Source organism: Papio anubis, chromosome 1, assembly GCF_008728515.1.
Source record: "Papio anubis isolate 15944 chromosome 1, Panubis1.0, whole genome shotgun sequence".
Lineage (NCBI taxonomy): Eukaryota > Metazoa > Chordata > Mammalia > Primates > Cercopithecidae > Papio > Papio anubis.
This window is the reverse complement of record NC_044976.1, coordinates 38,923,912-38,939,167: the sequence shown is the minus strand read 5'-3', so window position 1 is coordinate 38,939,167 and position 15,256 is coordinate 38,923,912. Positions and strand designations below refer to the sequence as shown.

Below are 15,256 nucleotides of genomic sequence, written 5' to 3'. Positions count from 1 at the left end.
CTAAAGCAAATAGAAGAAGCGAGGGATCAGTTGAGGAAGCACGGAGTAAGAGGGAACGCAAGAAGAATCATATGGAAAAATACATTATTATGGTCAAATTAAGGCTCTTGGGCTTTATTTTTTGCTATGGGAAGTGAGTGGTAGAAGTTTTTTGTTTTGCTTTTAAACAAGTTTAACCATCTAATTTATTTATTTAGGAGACAGAGTTTTGCTCTTGTTGCTCAGGCTGGAGTGCAATGGTGCAATCTCGGTTCACTGCAACCTCCGCCTCTCGAGTTCAAGCGATTCTCCTGTCTCAGCCTCCCGAGTCGCTGGGATTACAGACACATGCCACCAGGCTTGGCTAATTTTTGTATTTTTAGTAGAGATGGGGTTTCATCATATTGGTCAGGCTGGTCTGGAACTCCTGACCTCAGGTGATCCACCTGCCTTGGCCTCCCAAAGTGCTGGGATTACAGACATGAGCCACTGCCTTGCCCCTGGCCTAAGTTTAACCATCTTGAAGTATACATTTCAGTGACATTAAGCCTGTTCATGTTATTGTGCATCCATCAGCAGAATTTGTCATTACCCCATACTGAAACTCTGTATTCTTTAAACACTAACACACTATCCTCTTTTCCCCCAGCCTCTGGTAATCACCATTCTAGTTTCACCTTTTGGCCACTATGAATGATGCTTCTGTGGACATTAGTATACAAATATCTGCTGGAGTCCCTGCTTTTGATTGATTGGGGTATATACCCAGAAGTGAAGTTGCTGGATTATATGGTAATTCTATGTTTGTTTTTTTGTTTGCTTTTGTGTTTTTTGAGGAGCCACCATACTGTTTTCCGTAGCATCATACCATTTTACATTCCCAATGGTATAAGGTTTTACAAAAGATAGTGACATGATCAAAACTATGCTTAAAAGCAATCTGGAAAAGAGAGTAAGATGGAACAGAGTGGCAGAATGACCGTGTGGAGACTTTCACAATAGTTTAGGCAAGATACAATGAGGGTGAGGGCCTGAACACATCAGCCGCAGTGAGAATGAGGGAAGAGGATACAAATGCTGAGGTGATACTGCCAAGGAAAGATTGTAAGGCCTTGACCATTGACTAGCTATTGAGGGTTGGGGAACAAGAAAATTAAGGTTTTTTTGTTTGTTTGTTTGTTTGTTTTGAGACGGAGTCTCACTCTGTCGCCCAGGTTGGAGTGCAGTGGTGCAATCTCGGCTCGCTGCAAACTCCGCCTCCTGGGTTCACGCCATTCTTCTGCAGCAGCCTCCCTAGTAGCTGGGACTACAGGTGCCCACGACCACGCTCGGCTAATTTCTTTGTATTTTTTTAGTAGAGACGGGTTGGGTTTCACCGTGTTAGCCAGGAAGGTCTCAATCTCCTGACCTCGTGATCCACCTGCCTCAGCCTCCCAAAGTGCTGGGATTACAGGCATGAGCCACCATGCCCGGCCAAATTAAGGTGTTTAATATGACTCCCATGTGTCACACCTGGGAGGATGGTAGTCTTCAGATGAAGAGTCAGGGTATGAAGAAGTCATGAGTTCGGGTTTGGATATATAGAGTTTGAATTACAAGTGGCACATTGTAAGCTGTGGGGTGGACATTTGTTGTTTTGCCTGCTGAATACCCCTTGACCTTTCAACTGATAATGGCACTCTACTTTTTTTTCTTTTGAGACAGAGTTTCACTCTTGTCACCCAGGCTGGAGTGTAGTGGGGTGATCTCGGCTCACTGCAACTTCTGCCTCCCAGGTTCAAGCTATTCTTCTGCCTTAGCCTCCCGAGTAGCTGGGATTACAGGTGCCCACCACCACACCCAGCTAATTTTTTGTATTTTTAGTAGAGACGGGGTTTCACCATGTTGGCCAGGCTGGTCTCAAACTCCTGACCTCAGGTGATCTGCCCTCCTGTGTCAGCTTCCCAAAGTGCTGAGATTACAGGCATGAGCCACTGTGCCCAGCATACTTTAAAAAACAACAACAAAAAAGATTGTAGAATTTATCCTTCTTCATCTCTATATTGGCTAGGCTGGGAGGGTGTGTGGCCATGAGAATGTGCTTCTCAGATCTCTGACTGGAGAAATTGTAATTTAGCAACAGTCCAGCTGCTGAGTTCTGAAATCCATCCTCAGCTTTGAAATCCATTGCCCTTTACTCCAAGGTCTTACTTCCCATACCCTGCTTCTAGCCAATAACTGAGCCCAGCGGGGATTTTAGGACAGGACTGTTCCTGGGATAAGTGATACTCTTCTGATGGATGACTTTGACCCAAGGACTCCTAAGTGGCTTTGCCAAACTTTCGTTAGAACTTTACTGCAGTCTGAGACACTTCACCTTGAACACCTTCCCTCCGTCCTTCACTCAGGGTTAGGCCTGCGTCACTGTGCGATGGCTCTCTCAGTCATACCCTTCCATTTCCTCTCACAGGTGTTTTTCATAATAAATGTCTTGCATTTTATTCTGTCTTGGCATTTGATTTCCTGAGAATCTGAACATGTTAATGAGGGGAAAGAGGACAGGATGCATCCTACCATAGCACATCTTCTGTACCCCATTAGCCACAGGAGTAGGAACATGACCCAGTCTGACCAATCAACAATCTCCCCACATCTTGGCCCAGTGCCTCCTCATAGTCTCTCAGGATAATTTGGCTCCCAAACAATTAGCCACTTGGTCCACCTCAACAACAGACATAGGTGACCAAATCTAAGCAAGGTCTCACAGTTCTGTTGCTTGAGGCCAACTAGTTACAAACATGGAGTCTATGGCTTCTGCAACTTCCACACCCTGATGAAGCACCACCTCACAGAGCGTGGGATTTGGCTTCCTGAAAAGCTGCTGAAGGGGCTAATGAAGCAACCTACTACAGAGGATTTAGCTACCCACAGAGCAAACTGATCAATGGGAGACAGGAAGGAGCTGGCTGTAACAATCCACTCTTCCCTTCCTTCCTCTAATGGACCGTTTCAAGATAAAATTTCTCCATACAGCCTGTCTAGAGCGACATTCTGCCTGTCAAGAGACTAGCTACAGCTCATTGTGAAGAGCCAGCAAACATTTCCTTCCCTTGCTTCTCATCCTTTCCCACTTTCTCTTATCCCTAATTCTCACTACTCCAGGGCTGTGCCCCTCACATAAAACTTCAGCACTTAATCCCTCCTTCAGGCTTTGTTTTCTTGGAAACCTTGCTGAAACAGATCACAGTTTTTGAAGAGATGGGCACATCACCCAAACTAAGCTAAGCAAAGCCCTCCTAAAGATTTGAAATATAGGAAAGACAGGATTTTTCTTCTGGAGATCTTGAGCTATGAGGAACTGAGGGCAGCCATTATTCTTGCTTCATGGAAAGAGCCTGTCTGAGAACGAAGGCATCACAGAGGAAGGCAGAATTCAGACAGAGTGAGACAGAGCCCTGACATCCTTTGAACACCTAGATACAACTTTCCCCAATATGTGTAACCATTTGTCATTGCTTTGTCATTCTGAAGACCAGTTTTCCCAATCCATGTCATATAAAACATGGTAACCAATGAGTCCCAAGTTGCCTCCATTCAAAAAATCATCCAGGTGACTAGATTCTTAGGCTCAATTCCAAATTTCTGGGAGGAAGAGCTCTTGTTAGAGCTAACTTTGGCCAAATGTCCACCACTGAATCAAGTAATATTATGGAAAAGGGGACAGGGTCATGCATAAAAATGGTTGTGTCCACTGTAACTCTATGAATGAAGGTAATGTTGGAGGGTGGGGGATAGAGTAACAGTTCTCAGAAAAGTAGGAGTAAAGGATTAGACAGACTAAACAATGTCTGTCCACTTCCTGAGAATAAATAAAGGGAAAGAGGGTAAAGAGGTCAGAGGACAGAGCCTTTATCCAAACCAACACTATCCAACAGAGCTTTCTGCGTGGTAGAAATGCTTTATATCTGTGCTGTTCAATATAGTAGCCACTAGCCACATGTGGCTGTCAAGCATTTGAAAGATGGTTAGTGCAACCAAGAAATTGAATTTTTAATTTCATTTTATTTAAATTTAAATAGTTACATGTAGTATCTTAGTTAGTTTTCTGCTGCTATAACAAAATACCAAAGACTGGGTAATTTATAAAGAAAGGAAATTTATTTGGCTCATGGTTCTGGAGGCTTGAAAGCCCAAGAGCATGGCACCAGCATTTGCTCGACATCTGGTGAGGGCCTTCTTGCCACACCATAACATGGCAGAAGATATTATATGGTTAGTAAGTGTGCATGTGAGACAGAGAGAGGGAGTAGGGGCCAAACGTATCCTTTTATCAGGGGTCTTCTCCCTCCATAACTAACTCATTCCTGTGCGTTAATCCATTTATGATGGCAGAGCCCTCGTGACCTCATCACCTCTTAAGTGTTCCACCTCTCAACATTGTTAAAATAGCAATTAAATTTCAACATGAGTTTTGGAGGGACATTCAAACTATAGCATGTAGCTAATGACTGCATATTAGATAGCATAGGTCTGAACTATTGGTCTACTTTGGGAAGCAGCATGGAATATTGTCTGTAGCATGTGCTTTCAAGTTAGTCTGAACTGAGTTCGAGTCCCCATTCCATTTACTTAACCTCTCTGAGCTAGAGAGGAGAAAGATGCAAAGCAAGTTGTATGTAATACCACAAAGAGAGAAAGAGACAAAAGATCTGCAAAAGTTCGGCCAGGCACAGTGGCTCATGCCTGTAATCCCAGCACTTTGGGAAGCCAAAGCAGGCAGATCACGAGGTCAGGAGTTCAAGACCAGACTGGCCAACGTGGTGAAACCCGATCTCTATAAAAATACAAAAATTAGCCGGGTGTGGTGGTGGGCGCTTGTAGTCCCAGCTACTCGGGAGACTGAGGCAGGAGAATCGTTTGAACCTGGGAGGCAGAGGTTGCAGTGAACCGAGATTGCACCACTATACTCCAGCCTGGTTGACAAAGCAAGATTCTGTCTCAAAAAAAAAAAAAAAAAAAGATCTGCAAAGGATCAAAGAATCATTTGGATTTGGCAATTAGGGGACTATGAGTGAATTAAGACAGAGAAATGTTAAAAGTGTGATTGTTTAAAATCCAGACCAGCTATCCATCTACCTTTTGTACATGGGCTAAATTCCTTTCCTCTGGAGGGGGACCCCAGGCAGGGAGAGAATGGGAATGCAAAAGTTACCTTGTCTCTTAATCCTGTTGGTCACATGGGGAGCGAGAACTCAAAAGTATGTCGTGAAGATAGAGTTCCAAGGTCAAGCCAAAAAAATCAGAATCAGAACCATGGTCAGTCATGGGGTGTGAAGCCAAAGGTGGGGTTGCCTAGTCCAAGGAAGCCACAACCTCAGCTCACTGCAACCTCCACCTCCCGGGTTCAAGCGGTTTTCCTGCCTCAGCCTCCCTAGTAGCTGGGATTACAGGCGTGCGCCACCACACCCAGCTCATTTTTGTATCTTTAGTAGAGACGGGGTTTCACCATGTTGGCCAGGCCAGTCTTGAACTCCTGACCGCAAGTGATCCACTTGCCTTGGCCTCCCAAAGTGCTGGGATTATAGGCGTGAGCCACCGCACCTGGCCCTGCTTCCTTTTTTTTAGAGATACTGAAAGAGGGATAGACTGATGATTCTCAACCGTTTCTGTCTTCGGACAAGTGGTCTGTAAGAAAAACAAGAAAACAGTGTTTTCCAACAGAATTTATTCTTGCCACTACCCACGGAACAGTAATGAAAGCCTTATATCCAACCTAGCTTACTTCTGTGACCGCCTGGTGCTTCACAAGCCACTGTGGGACAGTTAAGTCTCTGTAGGGGATACAGGTTAAGATTAAGAATGATCCCTGCAGGCACCATAGGGCCATACATGTCAGAAACACGACTTTTCTTCAAGGTCCCTTGCCTTGGCAAGCAGTGTACAAAATAGGGTTAGGCAGGTCTTGAGAAAACGACTGTAAACATTAAGTGTGATCCTCAATTGTAAGCCTTATAGATCCTACTCAGCCATCAACCTGCTCTGTGACCTTGGGCAAGTCACTTAATCAAGTTCAATCTCAATATTTCCGCCTTATATGAGGCCGGCACGGTGGCTCACACCTGTAATCCCAGCATTCTGGGGGGCCGAGGTGGGCAGATCACCTGAGGTCACGAGTTCGAGACCAGCCTGGCCAACATGGTGAAACCCCATTTCTACTAAAAATAATCTTTTAAAAAATTAGCTGGGCATGGTGGTGCACACCTGTGATCCTAGCTACTTGGGTGGTTGAGGCAGGAGAATCGCTTGAACCTGGGAGACGGAGGTTATAGTGAGCCGAGATTGCGCCACTGCACTCCAGCCTGGGTGACAGAGAGAGACTCCATCTCAAAAAAAAGAAAAAAAAAAAAATTCCGCCTGTTTTTAAAAAAGACATAGGAATAATTTTTTTACATTATTTTAAAATAAATTGTCTTAAGAGGGTAGAGGGAATGGGAGAAATGATAGGTATTATCCTGTGCCTCTCCTTCTTGTCCATCCTGCCTCAGTTTTTGTATCAAATAAGATGGTAAGTGTTAAAATGCTCTAAAAAGTGCAAAACACCATACAAAAGCAAGGAGTATTATTATCAACATAGTTGTTAGCTTAGGAGGATGAAGGCAGGGCACAGACTCAGAGCCAAACAGCTGGAAGGCAGGAAATCTTAATACCATAGAAGGAAACTTTTTTTCAAATTCTTCCTGGAGTGGCACTTTTTTTTAGAGCAGACTTGGCACTGAAATCCTCTGAAATGCTGAAGTGGGTCCAGAAAAGTATTAAGGGGGCAGGTAGGGCATTCAGCAGCCAAAAGACACTGGAGAAACACCAGCCCTGGTTCCTCAGTTTCTTTGTGATCCAACAAAAGATACAATCGAAGGAGGAGTCAAATTGTATCAGCGGGTCTCAGATTCAAAGCCAGGTGGGTGTTGGATCCTCTAACAGGCTCTTTAACCAGCCACCAGACTATTTTGGGAGCCAGGATGTCAGGGGCACTCTGTAACTAATACTGAATTCAAGTGCCAACAACCTAAAAACCATTCTCTCTACACAGTGTTCAGAAAGAACACTCACCTGGAGAGGACTTTAGAGGTAATCTAGTCACACTGAGGCTCAGAGAGGGACAGGGACTTGCCAAGATAACACAGTAGAGTCAGGCTCATTGGGCTGCAGAAGCCTACCCAATTTAGCTCAAGTACAAAGGAGTTTCTTGTAAGGACTGGAACTGAAAGGCGGGAAGAAGCATAGAGGTCTAGGACTCACTGGTCTATTCATTCTCTATCTCCTCGCCACTCCTCATCACTGGATAGGATTGCTCCTTCCCCCTCTACCTACAGTCAGGCTTCTGCCTTCTCTTGGTCTCTGCTCCTACTTATCTGGGCCTGCACATGGCTTTCCTGGCCAAGATCTACTTATCTATGACTTTTTTTTTTTTTTAGGCAGGGTCTTGCTGCTCTGTCACCCAGGCTGGATGGAGTTGCTCACTGCAACCTCCGCATCCCGGGCTCAAACGATCTTCCTACCTCAGCCTCCCAAGTAGCTGGGACTACAGGCATGTGTCACTGTGCCTGGCTAATTTTTCTTTTTTTTTTTTGAGATGGAGTTTCACTCTTATTTCCCAGGCTGGAGTGCAATGGCGCAATCTCAGCTCACCGCAACCTCCACCTCCCAGGTTCAAGTGATTCTCCTGCCTCCAGCCTCCCCAGTAGCTGAGATAACAGGCGTGTACCACCATGACCGGCTAATTTTTTGTTGTTGTTGTTGTTTTTGACACAGAGTCTCGCTCTGTCACCCAGGCTGGAGTGCAGTGGCCCGATCTCAGCTCACTACAAGCTCCGCCTCCCGGTTTACGCCATTCTCCTGTCTCAGCCTCCCGAGTAGCTGGGACTACAGGCACCCGCTACCTCGCTTGGCTAGTTTTTTGTATTTTTTAGTAGAGACAGGGTTTCACCGTGTTAGCCAGGATGGTCTCAATCTCCTGACCTCATGATCCTCCCGTTTCGGCCTCCCAAAGTGCTGGGATTACAGGCATGAGCCACCGCACCTGGCCTTATTTTTTGTATTTTTAGTAGAGACAGGGTTTCACCATGTTGGCCAGACAGGTCTTGAACTCCTGACCTTAGGTGACCCTCCTGTCTCAACCTCCCAAAGTGCTGGGATTACAGGCATGAGCCACCGCGCCCGGCCTAATTTTTGTATTTTTTGTAGAGACAGGGCTTTGCCATGTTGCCCAGGCTGGTCGTGAATTCCTGGACTCAAGCGATCCACTTGTGTCAGCCTCCCAAAAGATTGGAATTACAGGCGTGAGCCACCACACCTGGCTGTCTCTGACTTCTCTAATTCAACTCCCTCTGCCACCTGACAATTTCTTTCCTTTTTTTTGTTTGTTTTGTTTCCTGAGACAGTGTCTCACTCTATCACCCAAGCTGTAGTGCAGTGGCATGGTACGATCTTGGCTCACTGCAACCTCTGCCTCCCAGGCTCAAATGATCCACCCACCTCAGCCTCCAAAGTAGCTGAGAATACAGGCATGCACCACCATGCTTGGCTAATTAAAATTCTTTTTTTCCTTTTGTAGAGACGAAGTCTCACTGTGCTGCCCAGGCTGGTCTTGAGCTCCTGGGCTTAACTGATCCTCCCACCTTGACCTCTCAAAGTGCTGGGGTTTCATGTGTGAGGCACCATGCCTGGCCAACAATGTCTTTCTGTTCCTTGGTTCAATAAGGCCTCGAATCAGCCCATCTTAGATTGTTGTGCTAGGCTGTCTTAGTTCATTTTGTGCTGCTATAACAGAATATCTGAAACTAGGTAATTTATAAAGTATAGAGATATATTTCTTACAACTCTAAAACCTGGTAAGTCTAAGGTTGAGGGGTCCACATCTGGCAAGGGCCTTCTTGCTGCGTATTCCATGGCAGCAGGTGAAGGGCAAGAGAGCAAGACAGCATGAGAGGGACAGAGAGAAGGGGAGAGAGAAAAAGAAATGGGGTTGAATGCATCATTTTATCAGGAACCCACTCCCTCAATATCGTCATTAATTTATTCATGATGGCAGAGCCCCCATGACCTAATCACCTTCTGAAGGTCCCTCCTCTCAACACTGTTGCACTGGGGATTAACTTTCCAGCACATGAGACTTGGGGAACACATTCACACGATAGTATACACCATTGGTCCGAGGACAGACAGCAGCGAATACATTAAATGGTGATCCTTGACTCCGGTGCTGGCCCTATCTGCTGAAGTCCAGAGGCTGGAGGGGTCAAGTGGTTTAAAGCGTGGCCCCAGCAGAGTTTGTGGTCTGGGCAGCTTAAAGTGAACGTGAGTGAGGCAGAAACTGTACCATCACTAGGACCATGTGATTGGAGCTCAGGATTCCAGATTTGCTGCCCAGAACATTTCCCATGAAATTGTCATTTCTTTATTCAGCAGACATGTTGTAATGCTTGTTAAATGTCATTTATGAATATCTTCCTCCTCCTTTTCTTCCTTCTTGCCCCCAGAAACTTATGATATAATGAAGATAAAGGCAGGAAATTAATTAGAAAACTTGAGCACTTTAGAAGAAGTATAAACAATAACCACTTACTGTAAGTGGTAGCTATTGTTATTGTTTATGCGTCTTCTAAAGTGCTCATGTATTCTAATTATCTTCCTGTCTTTGTCTTTATTATATCGTGTATCTGATTGGTACATGTACCAGTCACTGCTGATCACTTTACATATATTTTCTCACTTAATCTTTACAACTCCCCTGTGATGCCAGCACATTTCACACATGTGGAAGGAAACAGGCGCAGAGAGTGATTCACACATAATAAACAGCACAGCAGGGCTCTGATGCTAAAGCCTGTTGTGTTAACCACTGTGCAGTCTTCACCATGCTGTTACAGCACAGGGGACCATCTTGGCCTAGGGAGAAGGACAGGGACGACTGGAGAAAGCAGCAGACTTCCAGGAGGAGGTGACATCTGAGCTCATCATGGGCAAGCTTTCCTCAGTCAAGTGTTGGCAAGGCTCACTGTAAACAGAGGAAGCCACATGTGGGAATAGCAAGATGCCAGCAGAGTACAGGGAAAAGCTAGAGTTGGGGTATGAGTGGGAAGAGGGCCAGGAGCACACTGCATGACCCATGAGTGAGTGCCTCCCTACTTCTGTATCCTCAGTCCCTTTTCTCTGACCCTATTCCTAGCCCTGGCGGAGAATGTGAAGATAAGGCCAGAGGGAACATTGAGAAGAAGGATCTCAGAGAAGATGGAAAATTCAACAGAACCTTGGAAATGCAACTGCTATTCCAGGACCTTTGTTCCTGGAATGGACTCTGAGAGTGCATGGTAAAGTCTAAAGTGAAAAATTCAAGAGGAGGGAGCTTTCTTTTACCTGACTTTTGGGTCTTATCTTAGTTATTACTTCCTTTAGGAAACATTCCATGGTCTACCAAGCCTGAGACCCTGAGATGCTGACTTTTTTTTTTTTTTTTTTTTTTTTGAGATGGAGCTTTGCTGTGTCACCAGGCTGGAGTGCAGTGGTGCGATCTTGGCTCACTGCAACCTCCGCCTCCCAGTTTCAAGCAATTTTCCTGCCTCAGCCTCCCGAGTAGCTGGAATTACAGGCACCTGCCACCACACTCGGCTAATTTTTGTATTTTTAGTAGAGACAGGTTTTCACCATGTTGGTCAGGTCGGTCATGAACTCCTGACCTCAAGCAATCCACCTGCCTTGGCCTCCCAAAGTGCCGGGATTACAGGCATAATCACTGCCTGTAATCCACCATGCTCGGTCTTTTTTTTTTTTTCTTCCAGAAATGGGGTCTTACCCTGTCACCTAGGCTGGAGTGCACTGACACAATCAGTTTACTGTAGCCTTGAACTCCTGGACTCAAGCAATCCTCTGCCTCGGCCTCCTGAGCAGCTGAAATTACAGATGTGAGCCACCACACTGGTTTGGCGGCTAGGTCTTGTTTATCCTTCCACCCCCAGTAGAGCATGTGGCTCAGAGTGGCTGCTCAGTAAAAGACAGATGAATGAATAACAAATAGCCTGCAAGGAGCTTCTGCCAAGTCTTTCAGACTACATCGATTTTCTCTCTTGTCTCTGGAGTCCTACTGACCTCAACACTTGGAATCCTATGCATGTTTGAACCAGAAGAAATCTTAAAAATCACCTAGCTATCTCCTACCATCTCACAGATGGCGTGATTGAGGTGATCACTTATTTGCCAACTGTATTAGTCTGTTCTTGCATTGCTATAAGGACATACCTGAGACTGGATAATTTATAAAGAAAAGGGAGGCTGGGCACGGTGGCTCATGCCTGTAAATCTCAGCACTTTGGGAGGCTGAGGTGGGCAGACCACTTGAGATCAGGAGTTCGAGACCAGCCTAGGCAACATGGTAAAACCCTGTCTCTACCAAAAATACAAAAATTAGCTGCACATGGTGGTACATGCCTGTAGTCCCAGCTACTTGGGAAGCTGAGGCAGGAGAATCCCTTTAACCCGGGAGGTGGAGGTTGCAGTGAGCCGAGATCACACCACTACACTCCAGCCTAAGCCTAGGTGACAGAGTAAGACTCCATATCAAAAAAAAAAAAAAAAAAAAAGGAAAAGAAAGGTGTTTAATTGGCTAATTGGCTCACAGTTCCACAGGCTGTACAGGAAGCATGATACTGGCATGTGCTTGCCTTCTGGGGAAGCCTCAGGAAGCTTCCAATCATGGGTGAAGGCAAAGGGGGAGCCAGAACGTCTTACATGGCAGGAGCAGGAGCAAGACAGAGTGGTCAGGTGCTGCCACACACTTTTTTTTTTGAGATGGAGTCTTGCTCTGTCACCCAGGTTGGAGTGCAGTGGCGCGATCTCAGCTCACTGCAAGCTCTGCCTCCCGGGTTCATGCCATTCTCCTGCCTCAGCCTCCCGAGTAGCTGGGATTACAGACACCCACCACCATTCCCAGCTAATTTTTTGTATTGTTAGTAGAGATGGCGTTTCACTGTGTTAGCCAGAATGGTCTCGAACTCCAACCTTGTGATCCGCCCACCTAGACCTCTCAAAGTGCTGAGATTACAGGCGTGAGCCACCACGCCCGGCTGGTGCCACACACTTTTAAACAACTGGATCTCATGAGAACTCACTCACTATAACAAGAAGAGCACCAAGGGGATGGTGCTAACCCATTCGTAAGAAACAACCCCTAGTATAATCATCTCCCACCAGGCCCCACCTCCAACACTGGGGATTACAAATTTGACATGAGATTTAGGTGGGAACACAGATCCAAACCGTGTCACCAGCAATCTTAGTTTTTTATCTCCAGCCACAGTTTCTCCTCTGAACTCCACAATGAATCAGCTGCCTACACAGCGCTCATCTGGGATGTCCCACAGTATGTGCATCTAAACACATTCAGAATCAGCATCTCCCCTGAGGCCTAGGCATCCTTCAGCCTTCCCTGTCTTGGTGAAGAACATCACCACCCAACCAGTTGTAGCGACCACCTACCTCCTACAGCCTCCCACTACCAATAAAACAGCAAGCCCAGCAGTGTCTACTACCTAAATCACAAAATCTCTCCAATTTCCCTCTGCCTCCCTAGCCCAAATCCCCATAGCTCTCAAGGGACCCCTGCAAAAGTCTCATTAGTTTCCCCGAATCTGCTCTTTCTTTCTACTAATCCATGCTCCTCATTGCAGCTGGAGTGACATTTTAAAAATGCTACTTTCTCCTTTAACTCCTTTGCTGAAAGATTTCCAATATCTCTCCACTTAAAAAAAATATATTACGTTATTGGCCAGGCACAGTGGCTCACTCCTATAATCCCAGCACTTTGAGAGGCTCAGGCGGGCAGATCAGGATTCAAGACTAGCCTGACCAATATGGTGAAACCCCATCTCCACAAAAAATACAAAAATTAGCCAGGCATGGTGGTACATGCCTGTAATCCCAGCTACCCAGCAGGCTGAGGCAGAAGAATTGCTTGAACCTGGGAGGCGGAGGTTGCAGTGAGCTGAGATCACGCCACTGCCTCCTGGGCAACAGAGTGAGACTCCATCTCAAAAAAAAAAAATATATATATATATATATATAAACTAACACTTATGGAAAACTTATGTTCTAAGGGCTGTTCTAAGAACTTTACACATATTAACTCATTTAATCCTCACAACTCTAAATATTCCCATTATACAGACAAGGAAACAGAAACTCAGAGAAGCAACTTCAGGGCCTTTGTGTAAGCTCTTACCCATCCTTGGCTTGTTGACCTGGCTGACTGCTATTCAGACTTAAGATGGGATGCCTTGGGGAGCATTCAAAGATCTCCCTCTCTAGGTCAGGCCCTCGCATAGCATCTAGCACAGTTTTTATTATGTAATTATTTAGGGGGTCATTTGGTTCACGTCTGTCACCCCCATAGGCTTTAAATTCCATGTTTTGCTCATAATTATATCTTGAATATTCAACATATAATAAATACTTAATATTTGTTGAATTAATCAATAAAAAGCATTTTCAGTAGGAGAGGGGATGTGGTCAGATTTGCTTTAGAAGGATTTCTCTTGTGTAAAAGTTTGAAGGTGGGGAGACCAAGTCACCAACAGCAGCTGAATTCAGGAGTGACAGGAAGGCAGGCTGGACTAGAGGAGAGGCAAGAGGGATGGAGAGAAGTGGGTGAACTCAGGAAGTATTTAGGAAGCATAGTGGATGGCACTGATAATTAAGTGGATAGAAGTGAGGAAGAGGAAGGAATCAGGAGGGACTCCAAATTAAGTGGATAGAAGTGAGGAAGAGGAAGGAATCAGGAGGGACTCCAAGTTTCTGAGAGCACTTTGAACTGGAGTGAGGAAGCATCTGCAAAAGAGGCAGGTTGGGTTGGCAGAGCAGGCTGTCCCTAGACCCAAGCAACTGAAACATGGAAAAGCTCTCAAAAAAATCTTTGCACCCAAACTCCTTAGCTTGGTCCTGGTGTACTTTATTCTGCCCCATCTGTGGTCTACCCCCAAACTCAGCACATAGATCACTGCTCCTCCCCTAAACCCCACCTGTCGTCCAGTCCACCTTAGTAAGTGCCACCCCACTACTCTCTCTCCACAAGATGCAGCTTGGAGGATGTCTCCTCTGGGATCCCTCCCCGCTGCCCCACCCCTTCACGGGGTGAATGAGTCCTCTGTAGCTATCAGGATTTGCTGTATCAGGAGTGTTCCTCTGCTGTCACCTGTGATGACCATTTTCCTCAATTCAGAATCCCCAGCACCTGCAAAAGGCCTGGATCAAGGTAAACCTCAAAAACGTTTGTTTTACTGAATTTTCCCAAAGACTTGGCTTTACTACATTAAGAGCTGAGGCAAGGAATGTGGCAGTAAATCCTGGTGCCACCACTTAGAGATTAGATAAGTCACTTTTTTCAAGCCTCAGTTTCCGTCCATCAAATGGAGATAAGAATACAGTGGACCTACCTCGAAGAGTTGTTTTGAGGGGAAAATGAAATATGCTAGGTTAAGTGTTTAACACAATGCCTGGAACATGGTTAGTTCCCTCAAAAAATTAGCTGTTATTTATTTATTTTTAAATTCTCGCCTTGATACTCAGAAGGGGCATGAGCAGGAACAGAGGATTGCAGTTCTTAGGATGGCCACGCGAGGGAAGTGGTGAGCAGCCTCCAGGAGGACTTCGGATCTGCTGTGCCAAGGCACCTGCTGAGGACCCAGATGGCCCGCCTGGGGTTTCCGGGGCTTCCCGGCCCCTGAACATGTGGGCGCAGGCCAGAGCGCCGCAGGAGAAGCCTCTTCCAGGTGCTCGGTCTCGACTCTCACAGCCCCAGCCATCCCTCCTGCTTGTCCCCGTCTTGGCTTGGAGGGGCTGGAGGGCAGGAGGGGACAGAGTGGGGGGCAACCAGGATATATCCCCTCCATTTTGTCATTTGTCTTTCAAACTGGTTTATGGCTATTTCTTCTGTATAGAAGTCTTGTAGTCAAACATTTCCATGTTTTCTCTTATGGCTTCTAGGTTTCATCATGCTTAGAAAGTCTTTTCCATCTCCAAGATAATTAAAATACTCACTTCTCTCTTTTCTGATACATTATAGTGTTAAATATGTGCTCCACCTGGAATTTATTTCAGTGTACAAAAAGGGCACAGCTTTTTGTAATTTCCCCAAAAGACTTGCTGGTTATTCCACCCATTTGATCTCCCCCCTCCAACCCCCCACCCCCATCCCCCCCCCCCCACCCCCGCCATTTGTCTGAAGTGCTGTCTTTTATTCATTCATTCATTT

The 15,256-nt window shown here is 45.8% G+C and overlaps 1 long non-coding RNA gene across 2 annotated transcripts; it reads left to right on the top strand.

Annotated features, from left to right (window-relative positions):
* Positions 1-385: 385 nt before the first annotated feature.
* Positions 386-15,059, top strand: LOC103883977. 2 transcript variants are annotated; one of them, XR_646396.4, is made up of 4 exons: positions 386-771; positions 10,184-10,325; positions 14,078-14,257; positions 14,572-15,059. It is a non-coding gene; the product is annotated as an uncharacterized LOC103883977 (long non-coding RNA). The 2 variants fall into 2 exon arrangements; XR_646392.4 differs by lacking the exon at positions 14,078-14,257.
* The last annotated feature ends 197 nt before the right edge of the window (positions 15,060-15,256 follow it).